Source organism: Cupressus sempervirens, chromosome 3 (genome assembly GCF_028749045.1).
Source record: "Cupressus sempervirens isolate cs-2001-9-10 chromosome 3, ASM2874904v1, whole genome shotgun sequence".
In the NCBI taxonomy this organism is placed as follows: domain Eukaryota; kingdom Viridiplantae; phylum Streptophyta; class Pinopsida; order Cupressales; family Cupressaceae; genus Cupressus; species Cupressus sempervirens.
In genome coordinates this window covers 257,846,049-257,860,981 of record NC_143120.1, presented here as the reverse complement: position 1 = coordinate 257,860,981, position 14,933 = coordinate 257,846,049, and the positions used below count along the sequence as shown (strand labels likewise).

The 14,933-nt window shown below is 34.0% G+C and overlaps 1 pseudogene; it reads right to left on the bottom strand.

Annotated features, from left to right (window-relative positions):
- Positions 1-816: 816 nt before the first annotated feature.
- On the bottom strand, positions 817-11,563 carry LOC149565861 (putative cellulose synthase A catalytic subunit 8 [UDP-forming] pseudogene; annotated as a pseudogene).
- Positions 11,564-14,933: the final 3,370 nt, after the last annotated feature.

Genomic DNA, 14,933 nt, shown 5'->3' with positions numbered 1-14,933 from the left:
TAGATAGGAAGTACAAAATTGAACTCTACAGAGTTTAGAGATCTTCAATTCCTATCTGCAGAGATACATCATATAGCAAAAAACATGTTTATTTATGGTGTGCACTATCAGTGAAAAGAGGCTTTTCAAAAACTTGAAGTGCACAAAACATTTGCAATCAAATTGCAATTTGTGAAAGATGTCAACTTGTAAAGTCTGAACTGGCAGTTGGCCTAAACTTCTAGAGACTTCTCATGTTTATCTGTATGGAGGAAGTTGAGAGACTTGCATTGCACAAGAAGTAAGGATAACACTAAATATGACTTTTACAAACCAAGATAAATTAATATCTAATTTAAAAATCATATTTTCTTTTTCTTTTTTAAAGATAAGTTTTGATTTTGGTGTTGGCTAACAAGATTATGAGATGGGAGGGGTTTGGTGGCTATTGCTACTCAAAGGTGCACTATCATGCCTTAAAAAGCATTCCTTGTTCTTGGAATGTTTCACTTAACTAGTTGCCACTGATCCTTCATTTCAGTGATGTTTTTTGTAGTAATTAATGCAATCAAAAGTGTGTTGCCTTATATTTTTAACTCCCTTCATTATACATCCTAGTCACTAACTAGTTCACTACATTATAGTATCTTTGTAAGATCGCTTCCATGTCAATGTCAACCAAGACATGCATCTATTTTAGGCCTCACACAAACTATTAACAAGTTTTATATAATGTCCTTATTTTTGGACCAATGCCACTACAACACCAAGACACCTTCTGAACAAGGAGTAATAGTTCTTCCCCTCTAATAGTAGATAGAGATAGAAGACTAAAAGTTAAGGATAGAATAAAAAAGGAGGAAATTGTGAAGTATAACAAATAAGGTGAACAATCATCCAAAAAGAAAAAAAAAAGGTTTCCAAAAAGTGGTCCCCATGATGCATAACCACTATTGATAACATAGGCAACAATTGAAACTACTCATACAAGGTTTATAACAAGAAAAGTTGTAGGTGGAATCAAGAGTGTAGTCCACTTAACAAATACAACTGTGTGAAATAACCATCTTCATCTTAAGCCTTTAATGCAACAGTGAAGTTTTGTGTCAATGCCAACAAGGACTTTCAACAACCCTTGGAGAACTATGAATAAATGAGATGACATAGCTCCAATAACCCATAATTTTACATTTCTCCACCATTCACCTATACCAACTCCACTACATCACATTCCCAAAAGACTAGTTACAAAAATAGATGGAGTGAGAAATGAAAAAGATGCTTGAAAATGAAGTATCTCTGGGATCTCAACTTTCCAGTAAGAAGACACATAGCTAGTAGTGTACAATATACAAGCAATGGAAAATATGTCACTGGATAAATTGTTGTGTTGATATATGCAAGTGCTCCAAACCATTATAGCCTTCCACTGCAACCATACCAAACTAGGCAATGATAGCTAACAAGAATTTTAATAGAACCCAATGCCCACCTAAGCACTTGGTTCAAATGATAAGAAAGATTTATAGGAGTTGAGCCTTTGATTGTAGGGTGCACAGACATGCAATAAATGGATTTCCATCCATGTGCATGCACCTTGAAACCAGTCAAAATATATTATGTGATTGAACCATAAATCCACCGAATTTTGCTTCCCCATTCAATCTTGGCTTCATAACTATAGATGCACTTTCTCCTTCAAGTAGTCCATTTTTTGTGGAAAGTACCATTCTAGAGCCCTAGGTTCAATGTTAAACATTTTGCAGAAAGGCACCCATTTCCTTGCAAATTCAAAGGTTTTAGAAATGTGCTTCAAAAGTCAACGTAGATGCTCCATCATCCCAAACATAGCAAGAAACCTTATCAATAGGATGATCCATAGAGAAAATTGAAAGAACAGTGTTGGTTGTGACAAGAAAAGTTCCTTTAAAGGGTCTACTATAAAGACAAAAATATCAATTGTAGCCAACTGAAATGGTTCACCTTCTCTATCATGCCTCAAAGAAAGACTATGAAGATAAGTATCTTGACTAATAGGTAACCATTTAGGAAATTGATCCAAGATCTTTGATATGGTAACCAAATCTGAAGACAACATAATTGTAATTAGTTACCAGTGCAAAATTTTGAAGTTTCTTTTTTCTATGTAGAAAATATTAATGGTAGAATCTAGTATATTTACTAGAGCTTTCTTTCATGTGAAAAATATAGTACCATTAGATTGATTAGGAAGACATTCATGTCACCATCTTTGACATAGAAAACACAATGTCAAAATTAAACTTCGGTGTGCTCTTAATTCTATTGCTTAGTTTCCTGTTAAGACAAGAAATTTTAGGTTAATTATGCAAATTTATCTTTATTAATATTTCAAATCATATATTTTATCACCCAATTCTTTTAGCTAGCCATATCATTCGAATAATATAATGTAATTGTAAAGACCAATATAAAAAATAAATCCAAATGATCTAATCTTGAAGTTGTGCATGCTGACACTTCTATTTATTACTATTGAAATTTATGGCAATTATAAATACCATGGAGAATCAAAATAAATACTACTACCAACATCACTGTGACCTTGCCTAGATTATCAAGTAAATCATTTACTATAATTTACCCAAAGGAATTATCTGCTATACCAGCACTCTTAGTGATGAGGAAGCCTCATTTGGTTTCTCTCTGGGCATAGAGCTCAATGTGAGCAGACTGCAGAAGGTAATCCAATACTCTGCATCTAGTTGTGGGAGCCAATACAATCCTAAAATAATAATAAAAAAACTAACTACTCCTGCCATGAATATAGATGAGATTTTAATTAGATAAAAAATAAGGAGGCCTATGCAAAAGAAAAACAATATTGTGAATAACAACTCCTATTGCTAACAATTTTCCAAAATTATGCATCCAATTGAACTACATATTCTCTAAGATGGAAAAGTAAAGTAATAGAATATGGAACACATTCTTTTAAATCTGCCCACTTTGTGATTAACTATGTAGTTGTTATTGCAACCTAATTTGGAGTTTAACCATTAAACCAAAACACATTTCTTATACAAGAATAATGATTTCAGCTTAAGAAGCATCCATTTTTTTGTTTTCTCAATCAACTGAGGACATTAGGTCACAGTCACATAAGAAATCATAGAGAAAATAAACTCACTTTTCATTATACTAACAAAATACCAATAACTTAAAGTTAAAATATCGCAAAAGTCTTCTACAATTAATTTCCTTCAAATATTCTTCACATGTGAGATAGTTGTAATCTCTCCAATTGGTAATTGGAAGATAGACCCATGGATGACGCTTCCATGTTATTCTTTCTCATGGTACCTACACCTCCCAAAAATAACTTGACAGGGTATCTAAGGCATGACAGATTTATCAAGACAATAATCATAGATAACAATCAAGATTATATTCTCTTCCATAGGTAATCAGAATCTATATCCAAATTTAGATGGAAGTCATTTGAATTCTATATTCAAAAAATGAAAATGTCCATTTTTCTTAACTCTTTGAGTCATTTTTGTATTGGTTGTCAAATGTTAACTCAACTATAATTTTTTTTCTAGATTCAATAATCCTATCCCATTGTATGTTAAGTCAATTCAAAGTGATTCTGGTAGAGAAAGACAAACAACACAAAATGCAAAGTATTGCAAATCAATTGAATTATTCAAGATTCCAACCTGGATAGATAAAGTCTTGATAAGGGCTTCATCTTCTTCTGCTAGTTTCTTTTCCTACCAAAACAATAACATTTAATGCAAGTAGATTTGATAGAACTAAAATTTTCCAGATTTGAAATAAATCTCAACATTAATCATAAAAAAGTATAAATAAAAGACATACACCTTTTCTTCTCTAGCATTTCACAACTCCTCCAACATTGTAGTTGTGGTTGTCCTTTTAAACTTAGGAAAATTTCTACGAGAAGTCCTATTTTGGCTTTAACCACTATATTTTAAATGAGTCATCTAGAAAACTCTAAACCAAAACCTAATAACATGACCGAACAATAGGGTTAAAAATTTCTCTAACTTTCAAATGGTCTAGAAACTTATAAGAGGAATGAAAAGTATGAAGGATTGATTATGTACTTGAAATGAAAGACACTAATAAAAGTGTCGTGAGTCGCCACCCAAGGATATTGTGCAATGATTAAACACTTGGGGATTAGAAGAATCAAGTGTAAAGAGTAAACATATGTGAATTACCAACACAAAAATCAACTTAAAATAGTAGGTCTTCATTTTTTTGTTATTAACTTCTTTGGTCTGAAAATTATTTTTTGTCACTAACATAATATGTTTGCAACATAAGATGCCAATTACCAATAGAGAAAACAACTTTCACACCATATCATTGTTCCCTGATACAAATTAGAAGACTTCATAGATAAATTTTTGTGCTTCTCATTAAAAGGAAACTGTATTACTGTATACTGTTCTAACAAGCAATAAAACAAAAATAGGACATTATAATGTCCTTTATAAAAAAAAGTAGAAGTAAATAGAAGAAAATATGGAAAGATATAATAATCGATGATTAATTAGAAATCTTTTCAATTTCCTTGTACTTTCAAGGTCAAAGTTCATGTTCACATATTGCCTATCATCTCTAGTTATTGGAAAGCTTTTGTTCTATCTATTCTATTAAAAATTTAGATTCCTTATTAATGAAACTAGTTTTTTTAATAAATAATAATCATAGTACAAGTAATATGAAGGCACACCATCAAGTTTAAACTATGCAATTTCTTTTGTGTTGCACTCACCATGTTTTCCAAATAATTATTTTTACTCCCACAAGATCTACAGAGAAATGAGACAAAATAATCCTCCTTTGATTATCAAGTTTAATCAAACATATGCCTTTCTTGGGCCACCCCTACCATTTGAATTGCTTAGAGATTTTACAATGCTAGTTTTGGATTCTAAATGGCTGCTAGAAATTGTTTATGTTTGTCACTAGCATGACCATCATTCCCACAATATCCTAATTTGACAACTTTGTCAAACTCTATTTCTCATAAAGATAACAACATAATGATGCAATCATATTAATTTATGCACATAAAATTTGAGTAAATTTAATGAACATCCAACCAAATAGGATTGATAGGACAAACACAAACTTTGAGTATACAATATACTAGCTCTTGTACCAACAGGGTGCAACGTTTATACCCATAGGAACATATGCTAATGGATATTTGTTAGGTATGAGGCTTCCCTATTTGGAAAATAGTACCTAGGAAAAGAATAATTTGCTTTGATTATTTTCATATGTATATTAAATGTGTGCAGGGGTATGTCAAATTGTCTTGCTATCTTTGATGAATTGTTTTAAGACTTTTTTGTATTTTTTAAGTTCACTGCAAAGCATAATAATAAATATTCAAATTAAATAGAAATTTTGGCCCTTCCTAATCGCATAATCCTCAAAACCTTGCATTTTATAAAGCACAAAATTGTAAATAAATAAAAAATCACCCAATATTGATTTAAAAAGACAATGTTAAAAATATATGAAATATTGATTGAACAAAAATGTAAAGTTTTATCTATTAATTCAATTAAATATTACACTTATTAGTGTATATGATATTTAAAATTATAATAGAAAATATGTTATAAAATATATTTTTATTAATATTTCTAATAATTAACAAACTCAATGAAACTGGGCTAGAGTAGTGGGCAAACTTTTGTGTGCCTATTGAAGGAATGGCAACAAAGGCCAAGGAACCATGCTAGAAGGGGTTTCTTGTTCCAAAAGAAGTTCAAAAAATTTGAACTAGATAATTTTGTTTCGGGCAGCAATCTAGGCTATGTGTTTGATTGCTCAATAAAATAGAAATGAAATAAACTACCTCCTATTTTCTCCACAAGATTTTTTATTGGAAGAAAGAAAAAAAGGGAAGAAATCATGCCAATCCATGAATATTCACTTGGAATCCTTATCCACAGAACATGAAACTTCATTCCCCATGAGAAATTTGGAAAAAAAAAATTGATGAGAGAATTTTGGAAAAGAAAGATTAAACTAGTGATTGAAATGAAACACACATTTGAATCCCTAGGATGCCAATCAAGATTTCATTTAACACAATTATTAAAGTGGAAGAAATCAAGGAAGTGTTTGGGAAAATTAGGGGAAGTTTTAAAAAATAGTGGCAAATAAATAATTTTTTAAACCTTATTAAAGTATTTAATATTAGAAACTAATTTTGCATATGTACCAATAATTACAATAATAATTCTTGTGAACAATTGCACATCTTCTAAACACATCAGTTAATTACCCTATTGTTTCTATATTTTGTGTTTTGTTAATTCAATTCATTTATGCTATGTGTTTGCACCAGTTTTCATTGATGCATCGGTCTTCTATGTTGGGTGAAAATTTTAAGTCATGAGGGTTTTGTAGCTATGTATAGAGTACAATACCAGCACACGCTCTCCATATAAGTACAGAAATAAGAGAAATATAGGCAATACTTTTGTTTGGTTGGGGCTTCCAAAACTTGTAGTGGTAACAATTCCAAATGTTGTTAGTGGCTTGAGCGCATACATGGCTACACAATTGCCTTGGAATTTATTGATGTAATTAGCAAGCGAAGGATTCCATGATGGTGAAATCTAACCCCATCAAACACACCAACCAAAGTTACTATTAGAACTATAACAATAGATGCAACAATACCATCTACTAAGATATCTGATCTAGAAAACTTATAAACCTTAAGTCTTTTAGATAGAGCCTCCATAAACCTATTTAATTGGGATAACCACAATGAATCTATGACTTTTTTATGGGCGTGTTTATACTCAAAATGTATTTTAAGTGGCATAAGTACAAAAAATCTATACCGTCACATTCTAGTTTATTCTCTCGTGATGCTTAAAGGGCTATGGTTGAATTTGACCCTTATTCCCACGATCTTGGAACAAAAAGGTAAAAAGTTAGAAGTTTATGAAGATTAATTTAGTTTAGGACTTGAAGGCGCAAAGTACAATTGTGAGGAAAAATTTCTAGTGACAAACAAGAATAGATGAAGTGGTATTAGAGGAGAAACTACTCATTCAAAAGACCTTTAGCTCCTTACTTTTCTGCTTCTTTGGCTTGGCCATGGCATAGTGGGAAATAAAATCTTAATTCCTAATTTAAATGGAATAAAACAACCCTAATAATCTTAGTTAGAATATTTCCCCTACAAAGAAAAACCCTTGAGATTCTTTAGCAGCCTAAGCAGTGGCACATCTATGGGGGCTATATTCAATAGCAAGAATACAAAAAAAGAAGGTTATTCTTATGTACCTCCTTCTTGCCCTTCTTTATAGGGTACCTCTAGAGAAGACTGGTGGTTATTTCTACTACTTCACCCACTTTAGTTCTTCACTCCAGGTAAGTTAAATCAAACCATTCTCATGTGCTAGTTTGGTTAACAAGTTAAAAGCTAGATCTCTTCTCAAGCTAGTCATCATTAAAGGTCCATGTCCTAGCCAGATTTAGACCATAGCTTGAAGGTTCTTCATAAAAAAAGGTAAATTTGCTTCTCTATGATGGGTCTATGTAAGTTTTTACTCAACCTACTCATCCTAGCATGGTCCAACATGTGGCTCTTTGGCAGGAATGCTAATGGTGCATGGTAGTTTATTCCATCCTGATCCAGCTAGAAACTTTGTGGGTCAATAAAAAACTTCATGGTGGGTATTCTGGCAAAGCCCAATAAGAAATCCTGTGGTAGGGAAGATCTGGATGACATAAATTTTTTAATGACACAAGACAAATTTTTAGCACACGAAAGTTTTTCATCAGTGGCTAATGCCCACAGTAAAAAGCCTATTGGCTTAATTAGAAAAGAAAGATTCAACTATGCCATACCAAGCTGGTTTCCTAAATATAATTTATTCAACATCAAAATATATGGGAAAATAAATTCTATACTAAAAGTAGTATAAGCCATGGTGATTTTCCCATGCTATTTGGTGGTTCTTGTACAAAGTCACTTGTCGAAATTCACCATTTGACAATTTAGTCTATCTCCCTATCTTATCATGTCAATTACTTAGTTAACAAATTACCAATCCTTTGGTTAAAACTTAAAATGTCAAAATTTGGAATAAACTCAACCCACCTATCCTCTAGCAATACCAAGAGTAATTTTTAGCTCTTGTCTTAGAAGATCAAAAAAATCTTTCTCATCCTCCAAGAACCAACACAATCCAAATCTACCATAGTTTGTGCATGCAACCTGTTGAATTAAGGTATATTTGTCATTAGTGCAAACACTTATTCAATTCTGGATGCTTACTGAGCTCATCACTCAGTCTACAAGTTTATACTGAGCATTCCTTTGGAAATCAAGCATATGGGTAGTTTAGCAGTGTTTGCCAAGTTCATAGTGGTTACTGAGCAGAACAGTGTTCTCGAAGCAGTTAGTGGTCACCAACCTTCGCAGTGTTTATCGAGTGATCAAAGTAAATGAAGGACTTAGTGTTTATCGAGTGATCAAGGTAAATGAAGGACTTAGTGTTTACCAAGTAAACAAGGTAAATGAAGGAATCAGTGTTTACCTAGTGAAGAAGGTTATCAATGGATTCATTTTTCACCGAGTGACACAATATTCACTGAGTCACCAATGGTTACCGAGTTCCAAGCTACTTAGAGTGATTAGTATGGACCATGTCTCTACTCTTATCGAGTGCATGACAATGCAGTGTATTGTAGTGGATGCTGAGTATCAAAAGGTCACCAAGTCACTTTGAGGAACCTGAGTTTTATACTATCTGGCCGACTCAGTAATGATTTGTTCACTTGTGTTTGGCCGACCTTGCCAATGTAAATATTAGAATGGTATATATCATTTGAAGAGAAGCAATGTTCTATGTCATTTTTGGTGTTATATTGCAATATTTTATGAAGAAGGAAAGAAAATCAGTAGCAAAACAGAGGAATACAACAAGGTCAACATAGATGCAAAAAAGTTATATCTACAACATCGGGTGATCAGAGCCTAAAGGATCTTATCAGCAATCAGTTGTAACCAGATCCACTGCTTCATCCTAACAGGTGAATCAGTTTGTAAATCCTTTAAAAGGGTAGACTTAACAGTCTTTTGTAAATCTCCTAACAAAGTGCATACTTCATTGTATGTTTGTAAATAATCTAACAAGGTGGATCTAGCAATCCTACTTGCTCCTAACAGGGAAGATCATCAGAAGTGATCATTGTAAGCCTTAATAGGCCAACTTTATACTGTAGTATTGAAGTTTTTTGGGTGTCATCCCCACCCCAGTTTTACTTTCTAATTGGAAGGTTTCTGGGTCACCAAATCAGTGTGTTCATGTGTTTATCTTTTCATGCATACAGTAGATTAGATGGATGAATGATGAATATGTTATTATGCAAAATTGATTTAAAGTTTTAAGAGTTACTGGTTCACCCCTCCCCTCTTAGTAACCTTTCTAGTCTCGATTATTTCCAACAATTGGTATCAGAGCTTTCTGGTTCTTAGGATAAAGTTTGACACCTTGAGCAAAGATCAAGGACAATGGAGATATTTAGACTTGACAAATCTATTGAGAATGAAAAGCTAGATCTGGAAATAGCCATGGCTCAACTTAAAGAAGCAAAGGAGCATCTTTCTCAATCTCTGAAAAGAAGAAAGGAACTTGCAAGACAAATGAATGATCATCAGTATATTGAAGAGAAGATTGAAGACCTTTTACCATCAATTAGTTCAAATGAAGCTAATGAAGCAATCAAGGAACTCCTAGCAAAGAATGGTTCTTTGCAGGAAGAAGTAAGAAAACTCAAAAGAGAACAAGAAATCCAATCCATTAGGCCATGTGAAGTTTTGGAATAGAGAAACAAGGAAAATGAAGACTTAGAGGTAAGAAATAATCAATTCCTTCAGCATGAAGATCTTGTAGGTCAACTACCTAATGCAAATGAAGAAATTATGAATCTAAGATCTGAGAATGAAAGTTTGAGGAATGATTTAATCACTGAAAGAAAAATTAATGCAAGCTTACAAAGTGATCTAAGATCTGAAAGACAAATCAATGAAAGTTTGGAAAATGACTTGATCACTGAAAGGCAAGTCAATGAAAGAATGATGAAATCTCAAACAGACATGACTCAATTAAATCAGCAAAGTGAGCAAAACTTTCATAAACAAAAAGGTAAAGCTGGTCTTGGATACAAGGAAGAAGGTGAAACCTCCAAGCAAGGTGCTCAAAGGAATCAAAGACCCACTTGTAATCACTATGGTAAGATAGGTCATACATCAAACAAATGTTGGAGTAATGGAAAGGCAAAATTCAATGGCAAATGCTACAACTGCAATCAGCATGGTCACAAAGAAAATGAATGCAAAGAGAAACCAAAGTTTGAAGGAAAATGTCACAAATGTAAGAAACAAGGTCACAAGGCATCTGTATGTAGATCCAAAGCATTCAATCTAGCCGAACAAATTATCAAAGCAATATTTGGTTGGGACTACAATACTTGGTGCAGGTGTCACTATTGTGGAGAATATGGACACATTGGGATAAACTATGCAAGACATCACCTAAGAAAGAAGGACACAACCATAAGATGTTACACTTGTATTGAACTTGGTCATATAGCCAAGAATTGCATGAATACTAGAAGAATTGAAGATGAAAAGAAAGCTAAAGTTGATAACATTCGGAAGTAGATGAGACAACAGTGGATTCCTAAATCTACCGAGCAAGACAACTCAAATGATGGTCATGTCACTCAAGAAATGGGTGACTCCACCATTTCCAATTAGATTTAAGAGGAATCAAGAACTATATCTTATAGCCATATCTTAAGCAGTTGCAGAGTGAAAAAGTGCAAATGGTCAAATTAGTATTTCAGATACAAAGTTCAAAGAAAGATTATCATTCACCATGTTGCATCTACCGAGAAAGGTTGGTTGAAGACCTTACCAAGCTAGGTCAGGAGTAACTAAAGTTTTATTTGTTCACCAAGTTGCAAGGTTTATCGAGTAAGTCGGTGACTATCTGATAAACCCTAGGTCATCTCATCTACATTCATACCCGAGCATTAATGATAGATTTTTCATAAAAAAAAAAGGCAGAATTTGATCTCATTTTTCACCACAAATTTAGAATATACAGAGCGAAGAAATTTCCAAGAGCACGCAAGTGAGTTCAAGCAATTTGAAGTGATTTTCCAGTGAATTTTTTTTTTTATGAAATCATTCATTCACCGAGCAGTAATGGCATCTGCGAGCACCAGCAGCAGCAAGGCAAAGAGAGGCTCTGAAATGCTTGTGAAGGGAGTGCAATGGAAAGCACCTAGCTTCAAGCTCGTTCCCGCCATAGCTGAATCACTCGACCCACATGGAGCTCAATCGCAAATTCCACCCAAGGTACTACTTGTAAACGACATTCATACTCGTTTCAAATGCACTGTTCAAGAGATAGGGACACTAGATATGGATAATGCCCTAGCCGAGTTATGTGTGGATGGAACCCTCAAACCCGAGTTCAAATATCTGGAAACCAAAGGTTTGACCCATATACCGCATTTACCAAGGAACTTTCAAATGAAATGGATAAGATACATTTTAAGCCATGTGCATAATGGTCAGTTGTGGTTAGAGCAACCCATCCTGATAACGAAAAAGATGATTCATAAGATCAAGGGTTTACCTATGTTGAGCAAATCCAAAACCACTAAAACCCTAAGTCGGGATGAACTTCAGAAGTTAACCCTAGCTGAATGGGATGGCAAAGGATTGAAACTTAACAATGTATCTGATGCAGAGCTAAGATTTGGAATTCATTTAATTGTATATAAGATGTATAGTTCCAGTAGATTGAATAGTGTGCCTTGTGAGGCTGTGGACTTAGCCTATAAGGTTGTGAAGAAGAATATGGAATTTGACCTAACAGATGTGCTGTTGAAGCAACTAAACAAAAATATGGATAGCATAAGGACTTCAAAGAACAATCCTTGTAAATTTGGTTCTTTGTTAGTTTGTTTATTTTTCTTTGTACAAAAGTTTTTCCCTTCTAAAGGTACAGTTGTATGGAGAAAAGATATTCCAGTTTTGTATCAGATAAATGAGTTTATTGCAGAAATGGGTATAAATTTTGATAAAGTAATGGATAATTATTTTGAAGATTTCAAAGAGAGAATGAAAAACAGGTTTAGAATTCCCCCTAAGCTTGTTGAAGACTATAAGGAAGATGTATGTTTCATGGTTGACTGTGACAAAGTGTATATACAGGCAGCCATACCCTGTGTGGCATGGGTAAAACCATTGCCTTATGAACTGAATATTGATGAAGCAACATATATTATTGAAGCACTGGTGAATGAGCCAGCTGTTCCCAATGTTCCAGCATTCAGTACCTATGATGAGGCAAAAGAAAGAATTGAACTTGAAATCAAGCTGCCTCAGGTAATTAACCAAGGTAAGAGGAAAATTTCTAAGTTAAAAACTGATACTGGCCCTGTTATGCTTACCAAGGGAAAAGGTGAACATGTAGAAGGAGAAGAAGAATCTATAAAAAAACAGCCAAAGAAGAAAGGTAGGGTAATCATTACCAAACCTAAGAAGAAGCCTATTGCAATAGTTACCAGAAGAACTAGAAAAGGTAAGCATGAACCTATACTAGTTAGGCTTGCACCCACATTCGAGAAAAGGCTCAAACTATTGGAAGAAGGAGCTGGCATCACAAATTTAAAGGCATTGAAATTTGAAACTAGAACAGATGCTGAGAAAATGTAGATCGAGGAACTAGTACTCAGTAAGATGGGTAAATGGAAATACTCCCCAGACCAGATTGCCCCCCAAATCTCAAAAGAACTACTAGACAGATTGCAACCAAGATGGGAGTCAGCCACCCAAACGGTAAAAGATATTTATGAGCAATCCCTGAAGAACCTTCGACCAAGTCTCACTGGAGCAGAAGTAAAAATTGAAATGAAAAGCCATGAAGGTAAAATGATGATCAGATTCCACACCTGTTTGATTTTGATCAAAGACATTGAGCAAGTTTTAAATGATGCTACAAACATGTGGAAAAACATCTATCATCTACATAAGCCCAGTGAAGACCCAGTGGAAATCAAAGATGATGACAGCAGCAACAATGATGAGTTTGATAGCACTCCATCCATCATAGTCTCAGCAGGAGAGCTCCATGCACTGATGGAAGATAAAGAGGAAGAAGACAAGGAGGAAGAAGCTGAAGAGGAAGATAAGGAGGAAGATGATTCGGTGAAAATTGCAGCAGTAGTTATTGCATCCCTTCCTCACTCTCCACCTAAAATTGTGACATCATCAAGGTTGGAGTTAGCTTCAGCAGGTTTGTTAACATCTACATCAGATTTATCATCTGCACTTGCCACATCTCAGCTCCAGGTATCATCAATGGAAGTGTCTACCACTTCAACTACTGAGCTGCATCCCTCTTCTTTAGCTACCGAGCTAGCCTCCTCAGCTCCATCATCATCAGTTGGTATAGTAGTAAGTTCCACAATTTTGTCAAATTCCAATTTGTTCTAAAAAATTTTCAGCATTATCTGGATCTACTTCAGACCTAGTTAGTTCAAATACTGCATTACCGTGTGTATCACCATTTTTGGCAAGTACTCCAGTTTTTGATCCGGTATATACTCCTATTGGCACGCAGTCCTCAAGCATCCCAGTTTTCACTGTTAGTCCTTCCATCTCTACTATTGTGTCTATTCCTAAGGTCAAACCAATCATCACAAAAGTCAAACAAAAGCAACCATTAAGACTTATGATCACTAGAAAAGAAATTCTTGAAGATATTAACTTAGACACAAAGGTAGTAATTCCAAAGATTGACTATGAAAATGCAATCATTGAAGAAATGAGGTATGCTAGTCAACTAATTGAGATGAAGGCTACGCAAAAGCAGCTAAGGTCTGAAAGGGATAAGGAATATAGAATAATTGAGAATGCCTGAAATATAATTACAAAAGCTGTAGGTGTTGAAGTAGATTCTACTCAACACATTTTGATTCAGTTAGAAGAGGCTGTAAATAAATTCAATGAGGACACCTCTGGTCAAGAAAAGTTGATGGAGAAGGCAGAAGAGAAGTGTGATGATAAAGTGCTTGAGCACATTTCTCAGCATATAGCAATAAAAAAGATTGAATTAACCACAGTTTTGGCCAACATTGAAAATTCTTTTAATAATGTAACATCTCTTTTTGCTAAGCTTTGTGATGTTACCGAGTATACTAAGGAGATAAGAGAGAAACTGAATAAGATAGATGAGGATCTGAAGGCAAGTGCACAAAACTTGAAGCTTGACCCTAGTTCAAGCTCATCTCATCACCTCAGGATCAAATTTTTGTCAAAGAAGTAGGCAGAGTTTCTCAAAGAAGAAGGAAGGATTCGGTCTATACTGCTAGATATCCAGAACATGATTCTTCCTATCATGGACACAATGCAGAAATATATTGCATACTCCAAAACATTGATCCATGACAACAATTTCTCTGTGGCAGATCATGTAATTGAACTTTCTGCAAAAGTTCAAGTAGCTCTATCCACATGCAAAATCTTGCAAGAGAATTGGGATAAGACTCTGCAACTCATTCTCAAGGTACATTCTGAATTTATCTCACATTTTGGTGTCTCTATGTAAATACATTATTTTATTCTTTGGCATTATTGTCAAAAAGGGGGAGAAAGAAATACTCGGGAAAATATATTGAAATATTGGTGAGATAAATGTACAAAAGGGACAAAGAAATACTGTGAATAAAAGTCATACAACTCATGTAAATACCTTGTGTATATTGTATGGGGGAGTTATATGTAAGGAAGCCATGTATATTCAATAGAATTAGACGTCAGTATGTCAGATGTTGTATATAAGTTTTGACTCATAAGTGTTTTTGTCACTAATGCC